Source organism: Taeniopygia guttata, chromosome 14 (genome assembly GCF_048771995.1).
Source record: "Taeniopygia guttata chromosome 14, bTaeGut7.mat, whole genome shotgun sequence".
Taxonomy (NCBI): domain Eukaryota; kingdom Metazoa; phylum Chordata; class Aves; order Passeriformes; family Estrildidae; genus Taeniopygia; species Taeniopygia guttata.
In genome coordinates this window covers 678,395-692,427 of record NC_133039.1, presented here as the reverse complement: position 1 = coordinate 692,427, position 14,033 = coordinate 678,395, and positions in this window count along the sequence as shown.

The window sequence follows — 14,033 nt, the reverse complement described above, 5'->3', positions numbered from 1 at the left end:
TGTTCTCAAAGGAGCTTAAAGAAGGGTCCCAAAAAGAAGGGACTAGCACTGCAAAAAGCATACCAGAGTGATCTTCAGAAGAAGTAATCGAAGCTAGGGGCTGTGCCCAGAGGGGCAGCAAGGAACAGCTCATGATTTTTTTATTATGAAGTACTAAAAATGCAGAAATAGAGATAAAATTTAATTCCAGTTAGAAAAATAGCATAGCTAACACACAAAGTCACAAATATTACTCACATTTTAGTTATATGAGGTCCCTTAACCACTCCTCACATGTTGAAGAAGTGAGACAGGTGAAACTGCTGGACAATAGTAATTTCTTCCTGCAAGGACCAGATAAAGTATAAATTATTCCAAAAATTTGAAACATTTTCTTACACAATTAGGGAAGGAAGAACACTTATCAGAATTTAATTTCAAAAACAAGTGTTCAAAATCTCTGTTTCCAAATTGTTAATTCTAATAATCACTTTTTTATGTAAGCAGGGGAAAAATAGGGAAGACTTAGAAAAGGAAGGAACACCCATTTGAACGGAAGAAGACTCCATCACTGCAGTGAAGAATACAGCACTGAGAGGAAGGATGGAGACCTCCTAACCCTCACCTGTCACACCAGTCAGCAAGAGAGGGACAGGTTTAAAGTACTGGACCCCTTACGTTTTATGATGGTTTCTAAAAGGTCTCAGCCATGGTAGAAGGAGCCCGTGGTGCCAAACAAGTGACCTGGCACATTACCTTGTTCTCCCTCTGACTCATGTCAGCTACAGAATATATTCCTGGAACAAAAATTTAAAAGTATCACAATGAGAATTGAGCTCTAAGTTTGTGAAATGCAATCCCTTCCTCAAGCTTTGCTAAGTCAAACATTACTTCTTTTATTTCAGTCTAAACATGAAGAGAATCTGTTTAATTTTAAAGCGTACATCATTATAACTGTGCTTAGACATTCTAAATATTACTTAGAACCATTAAAATTTTAAAAATCAATATTTATTAGCCAAACTTGTTTCTGTAAATGAATACCAATATTTTGAATGCCCCACTCACATGAATAATCTCCTCATGCACATAAATAAGTCCTATCAATTAAGACAGACAGGACTAAGTAAAGAGATATGAATGCATACCAGCAATGGAGTTGCTTTAATCTGCACTGGTTATAAATATGAAGCAGCAGAAGCAACACTCTCAGCTATGAATCTTAATTATAAACAGCATCACAAAGTTTAGAACAAAAAAGGGACAAACTTGAACCATCCCCAAGAAATGCTGACTTGTGTTTTTTATTCTGTGATAGCCTATTCTGCCTTAAAATACAAGCTTTGAGCACCTTGCAGATAGAAATTAATCTCATTAAGTTCTATTCTTAAATCCTGGAGAAGAAAAATGTTGTTCAGAACTGACAATCATTCATAGATGCTCAGATGAACAGGAAAAAAAATAATCAATCTTAATGAGAACTATAATAATTCCTTTCCTCTTTACAACAGATTAATCCTAAGTAATTTCCCTGGAATTACTTTCAGCTGGCATTAGCATAACAACAATACATTAAGAGAGATTAATACAAATACAAAACAAATGCAACAACTGTTCAAAAAATCCCCTTGATGTGTGGCAGTGGCATAATTGGTATAAATCAAAAGGTCTGGCTTGGAGGTCACAAACTCCTATTGGTAGAAATAGATGTGTGCTTTATGCCTGAAGACTGACAGGATAATCAGGGACAGGGGTCTAAAGCCAGTATTTCAGACATTTCATTCAGAGAATTGCATTGTCAAACTCATTAGGAAGTTTGAAACTCTTGTCTTTCCTTTCTCTCACACTGCTGATAGCAAAGAGAGGAGAGTTTGCTCCAAGGACACAATGATTTAATGCAGATATATTAATAAAAAGGAACGACTCACAGGTCTATAAAAACGTGCTCTTGTGTTAACTCAAGTGAAGTTGGGCCAGTGGAAATTACTCAGCTCCGATATTTGAAAACCATGCTTGGTATAATCAGCTGTGAAGGGGCAAGGAGCCTGTGTTCATTTGCAGCTTTGCTGTGGGAAAAGCTTTAAACCCATTTGTCCCCTGGGCTTGTGGCCACGCTGTTGTGCTGTGCAGCAGGAGTCTCACACAGGCTGTCAGTCATCCTATCAAGCTTGTGTCCAACTCAGAGGGCTTCCAGGAGCACCTCACTGCTCACGTTTTGGACTTGATTCACCACATCTGAGGGGTGACATGGCTGGGGGGCCCAGCCAAAGGCAGCTCTGTCACTGGAGCAGGCAGCTGTCCCTCCTGGAGCAGTCCAGCAGGGTCACACATCGCCCTCAGCTTGCACTTTCTGAGAGTCACCTTGGAAATATTTGCTTTCTGTGAAACACTGACAGAGCTAAAGCTGTGCCAGTGCTGCTGCTGAACAAACATGCAGTGGCTGCCTTTTCCCCAGAGCCTGCCAGCTGCTCCACACCAGCTCCTGTGTGGGAATTTCCTGCACAGAGACCCTCACTATTCACACACTGGACCTGCATCACCACTTCAACACATACAGTGAACACAAACAGCTAAAGAATAATTTTCTCCCCCTCCCAAGGAAGAAACAACATGCTGTATTTCATTTGAGATCTCCTGTCAATAGGATATAAAACCAGTTCCCTGAAATTTTCCTGATCGTGAAGTTTCTATTAAAGTTGTGCAGTATACTCTGTGGAAGTGTTACACCAGGCTGTGCTGGGTTATTTCCCAAGTACAATCAAGTAAAGCATTGTCATGTTGTCAGGATAAACACCAAGTACAGCTGAGAGATTATGACATCCCATGACGGCACCATCCTTGACTCAAGCATGAGAGGTAAAATGTTAATCTCAGGAATGGCAGAACAGCCCTCATTCTCATTCCAGAAGACACCAACAAGTGGGTTTTAGTTAGAAGTACTGTAATTATCCGCTGATGTTCACTGTTTCTAATTAAAGGTAGCTAACCGTACAGAACTTTGCAATTATGTGGGATAATCTTTGCATCAAAACAAGACAGAGCCCACACTTCATTTGCATGGACCATGTGCACGCCAAAAACATTTCACTTCTAGCCAGCTACACCAAAAGCAGAGGAACAGAACTGTATAAAGAAGATCATACTCCTGTAAAATGCATTTCACTCAGGGAACTAGCATGCACACACCAATTTGGGTGGCATAAATAGTACCTACAAGGAAAGTTTGCCAGGCAGATCACCAGATACAAACTGAAGCTTCAACCATACAGTTCCAGCCCATTTCAAAGAAATGATTGGACATCACTTTGAGGAATAGACCCTCTGGGAAGTGGCATTTCATCTTAACCCCCTCCACAATTGTTTCTACAGTCTTGAGCCAAGCTGCTTTCTGGCACAAACCCTTCAGCTTGGCCAGGTGGTCAACCATAACCCAGGCAGAGAAATCCCAGGCAATCACTCTCCTAAACAACCCCACGTTTCAGGGACATGAGTAGAAGCAGCTATGCCCAGAATGGTCTATAGACCATCAATATATAAGTTATGCAATATATTACTTGATGGGACTCAGAGCTGCACTTTCAAATCAACAATTTATTCTTCATTTTCTGACTATCCTGTCCTCATGGCAAATCACTTTGATGGTTTTGTATCCAGAATGAACCTGCCTCTCTGTGCTTATGGCTGCTCCTTCAGTTTCTACACATTTTTTCTCCTTGCTTCAGCACAGCGATAGGAAAAGACAATGATTGCTTCGAGACAGTGGTAGAGCAAGGTAATAGGGAGCAGTGATGAAGGAATGTGGATGGAGGTGTTACCATGGCAACAGAGAGTTTTCCAGCTTTGGGAAAGCAAGCACATTTTTCATCACTGTTTCTTCTCTGAGTTCTGAGCAGCACTTGTGACTTTTAGGGTGAGGGACAAAAGTGCAAACAGCATTTGGCACCAGGGAGCTGTTCCATCATTGCAAAAGTTAAAGAGCAGCCGAGAAAGCCACACAGAAATTCAAACTGGTGTTCAGGTCAACACCTTCAGCAGAAGCTTATGTTACTGAATTGTGTAGTAGATCCATAAATCCATTATTTTTCAGAATAACTTCTAAAAATACAATTTCTGTACTCTGAAAAGAAATGTTTATTATCACATTCCCAAGCACTGGCTATATCTGCCATATGTGTCACGTAGGCACTGTACAGTCAGCATTTCCCTGCCAAATTTGAGTCCAAGAAGAAAGAGCAGGACATAACAACAACAGTAGTGAAATAATTGCACTATGAGCAGGGACTATAACAGGAATATAACAGAAATAAGAGCATCTATTGATAGTCCTTTATCAGTAGTAACTTTACCCCTTTTGGATGGTACACGTTTTGCAAATGAACAGCACAGCACAAGGGATGCACAGAAAGCTACACATGGCTGTGGCATAGTTTGAGTACAACATTCCCTCTTTATCAGACATAACAGTGAGGGTACATATTGCACACACCAGTTATCACTTACATTAACTGTTGTTCCTAATGAGCTCAGCATAAGGAAGGCCAAAACCAGATCTCCTTTCCCCCCAATAAAGTTACCAAAAGATCACAAGACTGAACAGCTAACCCGGCTGTGCTATGGCCGGGAACACCAAATTTAATTTAAATGTATAGAAAAATAGCAAGAAGGCTTCAATGCTTTTCTGAGTTAAGATGAAAAACTCACAGAAAGGATGTCTTTATGTATTCTTAATTATAAAGAAACTGTTAAAGGATGAACCATAATACAAAAAAGCCTAAAGGATGAACCACATGAACTTTGCAAGTTGGCAGAAGACTTACAGAGATGCAAAGCTGCCAATTTTCAGAGAACACCTCCTGGAGCAAGCAGTCTACAGCTTCTAATTTGTGAAAGAGACTGTAGGAATGCTATTTAAGAGAAGTGCTGTTTGGAGTAAAGTGAAAAATGCAAGAAATTGTATTTGAATATGTAGGTCTGCAAATGGTCAATACCAATACATTTTTAAGAAATAATAATAGTTCTAATGTTAATGTAAAGGCTGATAATATCAGCAAGAAGACGCAAACCTTTCACCTTCTTAGGGGCATGATACAGCTGACAGTGATACATGATATAATCTCTCCATCTGCTTCTCAGGGAAGCTGACCATGACAGATAATCTCACACTGTTTATTTTGGAGGAGTAGATAAATTCACCTGGAGAGCCATGAAGACCCTTGTTGAGGTCACAGCAGTTTTTGGAGGATATGCCACATCATTTACGCTTTCCAATTTGTTTCTGATTCTGTTCACAATCAGACCTCAGCAGCACACAGAATGAAATCCAGAAAGTTTTAAAATTTGAAACAACAGCCCAGGAGCAGGAGGCTCATGGTATTAACACACCATCAGTAGTGCCTGCTGAGGCATTCAGGCTGCTGGTCACAGTAAACAGAAACCCACAGATACTTTGCCTGCCTCTGGCTGACAGCTCACCTAAGGCAGCAAAAAGCAAATCCTGTAGCCTACTACTTTGCATTTGTGGGATGGGAGCATTAAAAGACTAAACTGATTCTTCAGCCAATGACACTGAAGACAGTTGTGATCTCCAGGTTTTCTAGGGCCAAAGGATGCTCAGTTGCTGTGCTGCTGTTGGTCAGGATAGAGTTATTTTTCGTCACAGCAGCTGTACATCTTGGATTTGTGCTGGAGACACAGCTGATAGTGCAGAATTGTTCTCATTGTTGCTGAGCAATGTTTACACAGAGCTAAGGCCTTTTGTGTTCCTCAACCCATCTCACCAGCAAAGAGGCTGTGCAGGAGTGCACCCCAGCTGCCCCACGGGACATTGCAGACAATATGGTGTTGTGCTGGGGAAAGAAGGAAGGGAAGAATGTTTGGATGGAGTGTTTGTCCTCCTAAGTCACCATTACATGGAGCTCTGCTTTCCTGGGATGGCTGAATGCCTCTCTGCCCTTGGGCAGAGATGGATGAGCTCCTTGTGTTGGTTTGCTTGAGTGTGTGACTTTTGCTTTACCTATTAAGCTGAGCTGTCTTTATCTCATCCCAGGAGTTTTCTCACTTTTCCCTTTCTGATTCTCTCCCCAGTCCCACTGGCAGGAGTGAGTGGCTGCATGGGGATGAGTTTCTGTCTAGGGTTGAACCACAAAAGCTGCTCTCAGCTGGGCAAAGCCTCTGCTGAAGTCTCTGCAGGCCTTTAGAAGAAATTCTATGGATACAACTATCATATAATATCCCATACTCAGGTAATCTCTGTTATCAAAAACACACAGTACACTCCCAGGCACCTCACACCTCTCATTTCCCACATCTGGTCTTTGATGTATTCCACTTGCTGGTAAATGTGAAGTACCAACCACTGTCACCTTCAGTCAAATACACAGGAAAAATAAAAACCTTATATTTTCTGAGAGGGCCCAACATCATCCATTGATCTAAGGTGGAGGAAAATATGGAATAACAAATTTGTCTCAGTCAGAAGATACAGAAACAGTTCTGTGTGAGCCTAGATGTGCCTCTGAGAAAATGAGAGGTCAGGTAGTAGCTGTAGGAAAATGGATATGGTCACCAGCTTTGTAACTCCCAGAGGTTGTCTGGCTGTTTATTAACTCCCAGGAAAATTGAAGTTACGTGGTTTCAATCGTTACAAGCAACCTTATCAGAAATAACTGCCCTCATGCCTTAAATGATGGCTTTCTTTATCAAGCAGAGTACTCCTCTCCCCTTCCTATATCCCCTCAAACGGTAATCCTGCAATTTAGCAGATGATAGTGCTTGCAGAAGCAGCTTTTTTCACTTTTAAAATGGTCCCTGACAGTTCCTGTCCTGTCATAAAGAGCATGTTTATATTCACAGTGGGGTGGGTACCTTCTATACTGGCAGGTTAATACACTATCAGACTTTTCTAAATAAATAATTCAATTTTTCCTTATTCAAACCTCAGTCCCTAAAGGAGTTTTCTGCTACCACCCTGCTACAGTGGTCTGGATAAAAATAATGTAGTGGCTGCAGGCAGCTGGTCTAGCAGGAGGATTTTAATCAGCATTCCCTGAGGTTTCTGTGGAGTGAGGACTTCACTTACACATGGCAATCACAGGCAGGAATGATACTGCGCTGTCTAAATGTATGCATTTTGGGTGGGAAAAGTTCATCAGCTCAAGTCTTGAACCTGAACTCTGTTCCTAACTTCCACACACGAGGCAATAGTGAATGCTGGCTAGAAGTATTCACTAGGAGAATTTATCACCAGGAGGCTTCATCCTCCAGGCTGCAACCTGACCAAATCATTGCTCAGGGTGGGCTGGAGGTCTGAATAACTTTGACCTGAACAAACAGATGGTCCCCAGGTGCTCCAATACATCTTCTTTTACACCTGGGATGAAAAAGAAAGAACAGTTTCTCACTTTGCCAGCCTACCACCAAGCCATGTTTCCAAGCAAACTGGGTGATCTTGGATAAATTTCTGTAATGCTGTACCAGGTGTTCCTGGAATACCACAACAGCAAATCAAAGTAAGATATAAACTATATTTGCCCAACTTCTTCATGCAACTATAACCTTCTGTCTTGCTACAGAAAAGAAAAAAGAAACAAGAGACCACTCCTCAAGCATTTCTCTTGGGGGAGGTGGGGGAAAAGAAAAGCAAAAGAAACCAAACAGAACAGATCCAAGCAAACTCTGCCACACATTCTTCAAGGCTTTTGAAGCTTAACATGGAAGAAACACTGAAAGCAGAACCACAAGCTGCAAATCTTTCCTATTTCTGTTAAAAATCTTGTCAATCACATCTCAGCACTGCTGGCAGTTCCACCTTACCATAGGCATCATCTCGTCTTCAGTCAGCAGACATGAGCAGGTTTTCATTTGCTTTGGAAAATCCTGCAGATCTACTTGGATAGGAAAATTCCCAGCTCAGGAGTCCCTCAAGCCATAAGCCAGCAGAAAAGCCTCAGCAGAAGGGGGTTACTCTGAGCTGCTTGCACCAAGTGCTGCAGCAACACTTCCAGAGCTGCAGGACAGAGCTGTGGGCTGAGGAACTGAAATGCCCTGAAGTCCAGACTCCAACTTGTTCCCTTAACACAGCACCTGGCCTTTGTGAAGCGGTTGTTTAAAAATCTTGGGAGGAAAAAAACCTTCCAGAAGCAATGAAACTATTTCCCAGCTGCTCCTGCCTTTCCTGCTTCATTCCCAAGGCACACAGCAGCCTGGCTGGCCATCCTTCCTCTTTCACCACTGCATAAACCTCCAGGTAAGAAGACACTCGTTGTCAGAACTGATTCCTCCCAGCCTCCAAGCTGACTCCTTGACTTTGCTTTATTCAGTTAGTGCCTCTGACCATGACAGCACAGCTACTATTCTATCCTCTTTTGACCTAAACTTCTTTACATAATTTAGGCACACAGGGGAAGAAAAAAGAACAACATCAAATAATTTTATTCTTGCAGAACAATCTATTTGCAGGAGAAAAGGGATGGTAAATTGCTGCTATTTTACTGTCTTGTTTGAATAATTTTCTATAGGAGAATTTTTAATGCCTTGTGTATCAGGAAGGGGCAGCTGCTCCTTTTCCATATGGGTATTATGGTACAAGGCACTGATGCAATTTGGAAGATGGACTATTGACTGTTGTGAAATGATGCTGAAAATGATGTAATCAATTTAATTCTCTAATGGCCTAAGTAAAAGAGGGGAAACTTTCTGGGCATTGTTTGACCTGCCTTATGAGAGACTGAAATTTCTGTTCTGAGTAATCAGAAGATGGATCTCATGTTATACAACTTTGTTTGATTCAGTAGCTGAAGGAGGAAGAACTGAATCTCAATTTATAATTCTAGTTCCTTCCACTATTACTCAAAATGAATAAAGATGACAGTTTTCATTCCAAAACCTGGAGTGCTTCAAGCCTTTAGATGACCTTCAAGAAAACAGCAAGACAGACTGACTCTAGCCATCAAAAGATTTCTGGTTTAATTGGTTCTTGTAGAAGTGTACTCTTCTATTAAAAAATTGTGGCAATGAATTGGTTTGAGCTTTTCTTTTTAAAAAATTAACTACAGAGTGAGATGGCTGTATCATAGGATGAAGGGAAGCACCATTTTGGTTCCCTGTTCTGACCAAGACAGGGATACCTGGGATAAAAAATCACATAAGTTTGTGAACCTCTGTGTGTGAGTTAGAGGATGAGAGAGCACACGCATCTTGGTATCCAACAGAAAAATGGACTTTCATTCTGAAAATACATATTATGGCAATTCTACATTCACATTAAAAATAAAGGGTCCATATTGCTCCACATCAGAATTAACAAGAAAACTGGATGAAATTAGAATGGCTGCCTTTTCATCAATAAAATACTGACATCAAAAAAGAGGGAAACTGTCACATCCTCTGGATCAATACAGGATGCTTCAGGGAGTGTGTGTACCACAGAAACCATCATTTCTGGTACATCATTAGGTACAGTGGAAGACAAAGATCATGTTACCATGTTTCTATTTTTTTTAAATGAAGAATTTATTTAAACAAACAGGAAAACTACAAAAGCTTGTTTTACTTCACACCTAGTGAATTGAGATTCCATGGACATGTTCAAAATAGGTAGCATTTAAATAAACTAGCCCTAAGTTCAGAGCACTGTCTGCTGCTCTGCATCTGAAGAGTTCCTTTGCTCCCCAACCATTCCCTGGGCCACATTATAGGGACAGTTCTGGTATTTCTCTCTGTTTACTGTATCATGAATTATCCCTTTGAAATGTTCTTCTGACCCTAAACACATTAACCTGAGTTGCTCTCAATCAAGGTCCAGGGAGAAATGCTAGTCCAAAATTTGAGGGGCCACATTAACTTGGTTCTATCTCTAAAGGAGACTCGGATTCATGAGTTCTGTTTTTAATTCTCAGTTCCACTACAAGTTTCCTGAGCAGGGCATTTAATTTCATTACAGCTGTCACCTACTTCAAGCATACATTTACTACTAAAACTGTAAATTACCCACGACAGGGCTCCCTAACCCTGAGTACCTGTAACAGCTGGCAGAGAGCAGAGAAAGGGTCACAGCTGGACTCCACAACACCATTTTGTGTCCTGTTATGACACAAAGCAAGGCCCTCCCAGGCAGTGCACCCCAGCTGGGCATTTCTCCCACTTTTGCACAGGCATTCACAGGCTGAACATGCTCTGATGCTCTGAGCAAAAAGTCAGACAGGACTTTGCTGGTTCAGCCTGCCTGCCCTGTATCCACCACATATTCCCTTTATAATGAGTTTTCAGGATAAACAATGCCTGAACATTTTTGATTAAATGCATTTCAAGCTCTTAAAGTCTCTAGCAAGTGAGTTAGTTTGCTTTGTGATATTGCATTATACAAGAATGATTGATTGAAACAAACCTTTCCCCCTCTCACTCCATAGCTATTTCCACAAGTATTTTGAATCTGGCAAGAAGTATGACATTATTGATTTGCTCTGCACTGCTTGTTCTGGAGCCTCATCTGCAAACACATTATTCTTTATTGCTTCAATAATTTCCCTGAGTGCACAGAACTCCATTGTATTTTTTTTAACTTAGCATGTAGTGATTCTTTAAATTTTTTATGTGCTCTGAAGCAGAATATCAGCCATTTGCAGCAACTCTCTGGAAGGCAACCAGAATTTCAGATGTTTCCATAGACATGTAACTACTACTTTTGCTTATCCAAAGTTCCCCACAGAGGTTTTGCTTGGTCTGGGACACTAGTAGCAGACTGCATTTAGGCAAGGCTTTAAGAGGTGAGGAGGACTGGGCAGAGAAGAGAAACTCATTCTGAGCTCAGGACAGAACTCATTTCTGTGCTGAAATGGCTCCTGGTCAGTAGAAATAAAAGCAGTGCTTGGTGCCTCAGCCAGGCCCTCAGCAGACCCTAGCAATGGGTCTCAAAGCACCTTCATTTTAACCCTCTTCCTTTCCAAAGCCCACTGCTCACAGTGCTGGATGCACAGCACAATCTTAAATTGCACTAAATGCACAGCCTTAAAAACCCTGCATGATTTTGATTTGAACACCTGCTCCTTGAGAGGTGAACTATAGACCCAATGGGATTGGAAAATCAGTGCTGGGAGAAGGAGCATCTACAACGTCAGGCTATGAGGCATTCATCCTAGAAGCCACTTCTGTGTGGAGGAGATAACAGACTGGCACTGGGGTCAGAAATGTGCTGGAGACTCTGAGGAAGTGCAGTTCTGTAGCCCACTTGAACTAAAGGAAGCCCAAGAATACAAAAATGCAGGCTGGTGTGACTTGAAGGAGCTTTGGTCCAGTGGTTTTGTGATGGGCCAAACCCATCAGAACCACTGAGTGCTGCTTATTTTCTCAGGCTGCTTCCTTGTGTTTCAGCCACCTGCCGTAACCCTGCCTGCAGGTTGAGGACCAAAACAATTACAGTAAGACATAAAACCTCCTACTCTCATTAGAGATGTGAATGAGCTGTGATCTTCACATTTAGAAGCATTTTAAAGTTTCCAGGATACTGCAACATACAGAGTTACTTAGCAGCCTGGAAAGGTCATATCTACTCTGCCTCCCATCACTGTTTACAGAGCACAGTAGGCATCAAAAACAATAGATCATGTATTTTCATGTTCTAGATTCAGGAGGAACCGAAATTGGAAAAAAGAATGTGTTTGCAAAATGACAAAACTGTGAATGAGGCAAGCAGACAGTAAATACATCTTAGGTCACATGGAAGTCACCTTTCACTGGTCTTAAGAGGAACACTGAACATTTTCCACATCTGAGGAATCAGATGCAAGCCTTGGATAATGAGCCAAGAATAAATCCACAGAGTAAGATTTCATTATACACAACATCTGCCCAGAAGCCATTTTACTCCTTAGTCTTAGCTTTATTACCAAAGAAATTAACAGCTTTACGTGAAGTGTTGGGCAGTGAGTTCATAAAACCAAAACCCCAAAGCTTCCCTTTGTCAAGCTGCTAACTTGTCTATTTTGACTATCAAAGGGTGTTCCAAAATAAAGAACAGTTTTACACCCCAAGATATACCAATATGACACTTTAAAGATGCATGGTCTTATAACAGAGAATGTGGTAATCTTCCCATGTAGAAGATAAATATCTTTAGAGGGTATGTTTAGAGGAAGGAGAATGCTATAAATTGTGCAATGCTGCAAGCATATACTGAAACTCAAGATATAAAACCTTCTCACATGTTTTCCCTCTCTCAGAGCAGCTGGGTGATGTGATGCAACAAGACTGACTCATTCCCATTGCCATTAACCCCAGAGAGCTTTTCCTTGCAGGGTGGAGGCAGAACATCATCCCAATAACAAACCTTACTTCTAGGAGTGCTTCACTTTGCTGCAACCATCTCCTTCCCTACTTAAAAAGCACAAGATCTCTTTTTATCATAGTGGAAATCATACCCAAATCCTCACATAAACAGCTCTCCATGAAAGCACAGAGCCTGCAGCTGAACACAGAGCCTGGACTGCCGCTGTCACTGGCCCTGCAGCACGGCTCTGTTGCATTATTTGCTGCAGGCACAAACAGAGGTGCTACTCAGAGCAAGGCTGCATCAAAGCACCAGGTTCTGGTTTTGTCTGAGTGAAAACTGGGTCAGGTCTATTGCAATCAGCAGAGTGCTGCCTCCACACCAGGCTCAAAACTAATTTTATCATATTTTTAAAGATTGCCTCAATGGTTTTAAACGTATTTCTTTGGTTGTGCATTTTTTGACCTTATTTAAGAGTCTTTTCAGCAGCTCTAATCTGCGCATCTGTTCAATGCAACAACAGGGCAATTACAAAGGCAATTTCAAAAAATAGTTCTAGTATTTAGGAATGACAGATTCTTGCAGGTGACAGCTGTTTTGCCACACTGCCAAATTCACAGCAAGCTTTGTATCACACCCAGAACAGCTTCACGAAAACTATACCCAGGCCACAAGTCTCTGTGGTGACATGAGGACTTTGTCAATGGCCAAAACATCACAGGGTCCTGCCAGGGCACAGGGAGCCTGGGCTCACCTCAGCTCACCTCCAGCACTGCCAGCTCTGTGCACCTCGTCCTGTGCCAGCACCTCTGGCTTCTGGACACAGAAACATCCTCCTTCTTCCAGACACCTTTGCTACATCAGCATCTTTCAGACACACTTGGGAGAAACTGAAATGGCGGGTTAAGAGGAGAGGACACTATTTTTGTCTTGTTTGCACATTTACAGATTTAGGCTAAGCCTCTTAAAATAAGGGGTACATGTCTGTTGATTTCAGGGAAATCGGGGGCAGTTTAAAAACTCTTGAGCATTTTTTCCCTTTTAAATTAACACCTACATTTGTTTTTCCATGTTTAATACAAACCTTGCTAATAACAGCTAGATATTAATTACCATCCTGCAGGCCATCAGCCAGCATCAAGCTCAGTGAGGGACAAAGGCACTGACTGCAGAGCTGCAGTATCTGTTACTGATAGATCACACCAAGAAATTGGGATGTGCTATTGATCACAGCTGCTCTTCAATGCTCCCCTAACATCTGCTCTGATTTAAACCCTTTCTTCTGATTTTAATTCTTAGGGCAATCAATGTCATTGCAGTAAGTGGCTTCCTTGTCTCCACCCCTGCTTATATTGTACTGAATTATGTACTTTAAGAACATCTTTCCAACTAACTGATCAAAACTATTATTGCTGGGTGAACTCTGGCTTTAATATTGTGTCAGAAACACATGGAGTCCTTAGCCTGTTGGGAATAAAGTTTACTGAAATATTGTAAGAGGCTCTTCTCTAAGAAGTCATTAGAGCAAATTACTTTCTCTGTAAGTAAACAGATATACTTCCTATGAAACACTAAACATTTCCTGCTTTCATTACTTCAGTATGAAAATTGTGCTTTTCTTTTTCTAAGCCATTTAGACCTTCAAACTGAAGGTCTAAATGAGACTCAGATGTGTAATGTCTCTGCATCTAATTTAATATTTACCTCTACTGCAAAAGTTCTTCTCAGTTATTTTGATTTTGGATTTGTGAGTCAAAGGAATTTATCTGCTCATTGTTTGCACATTCCTCCA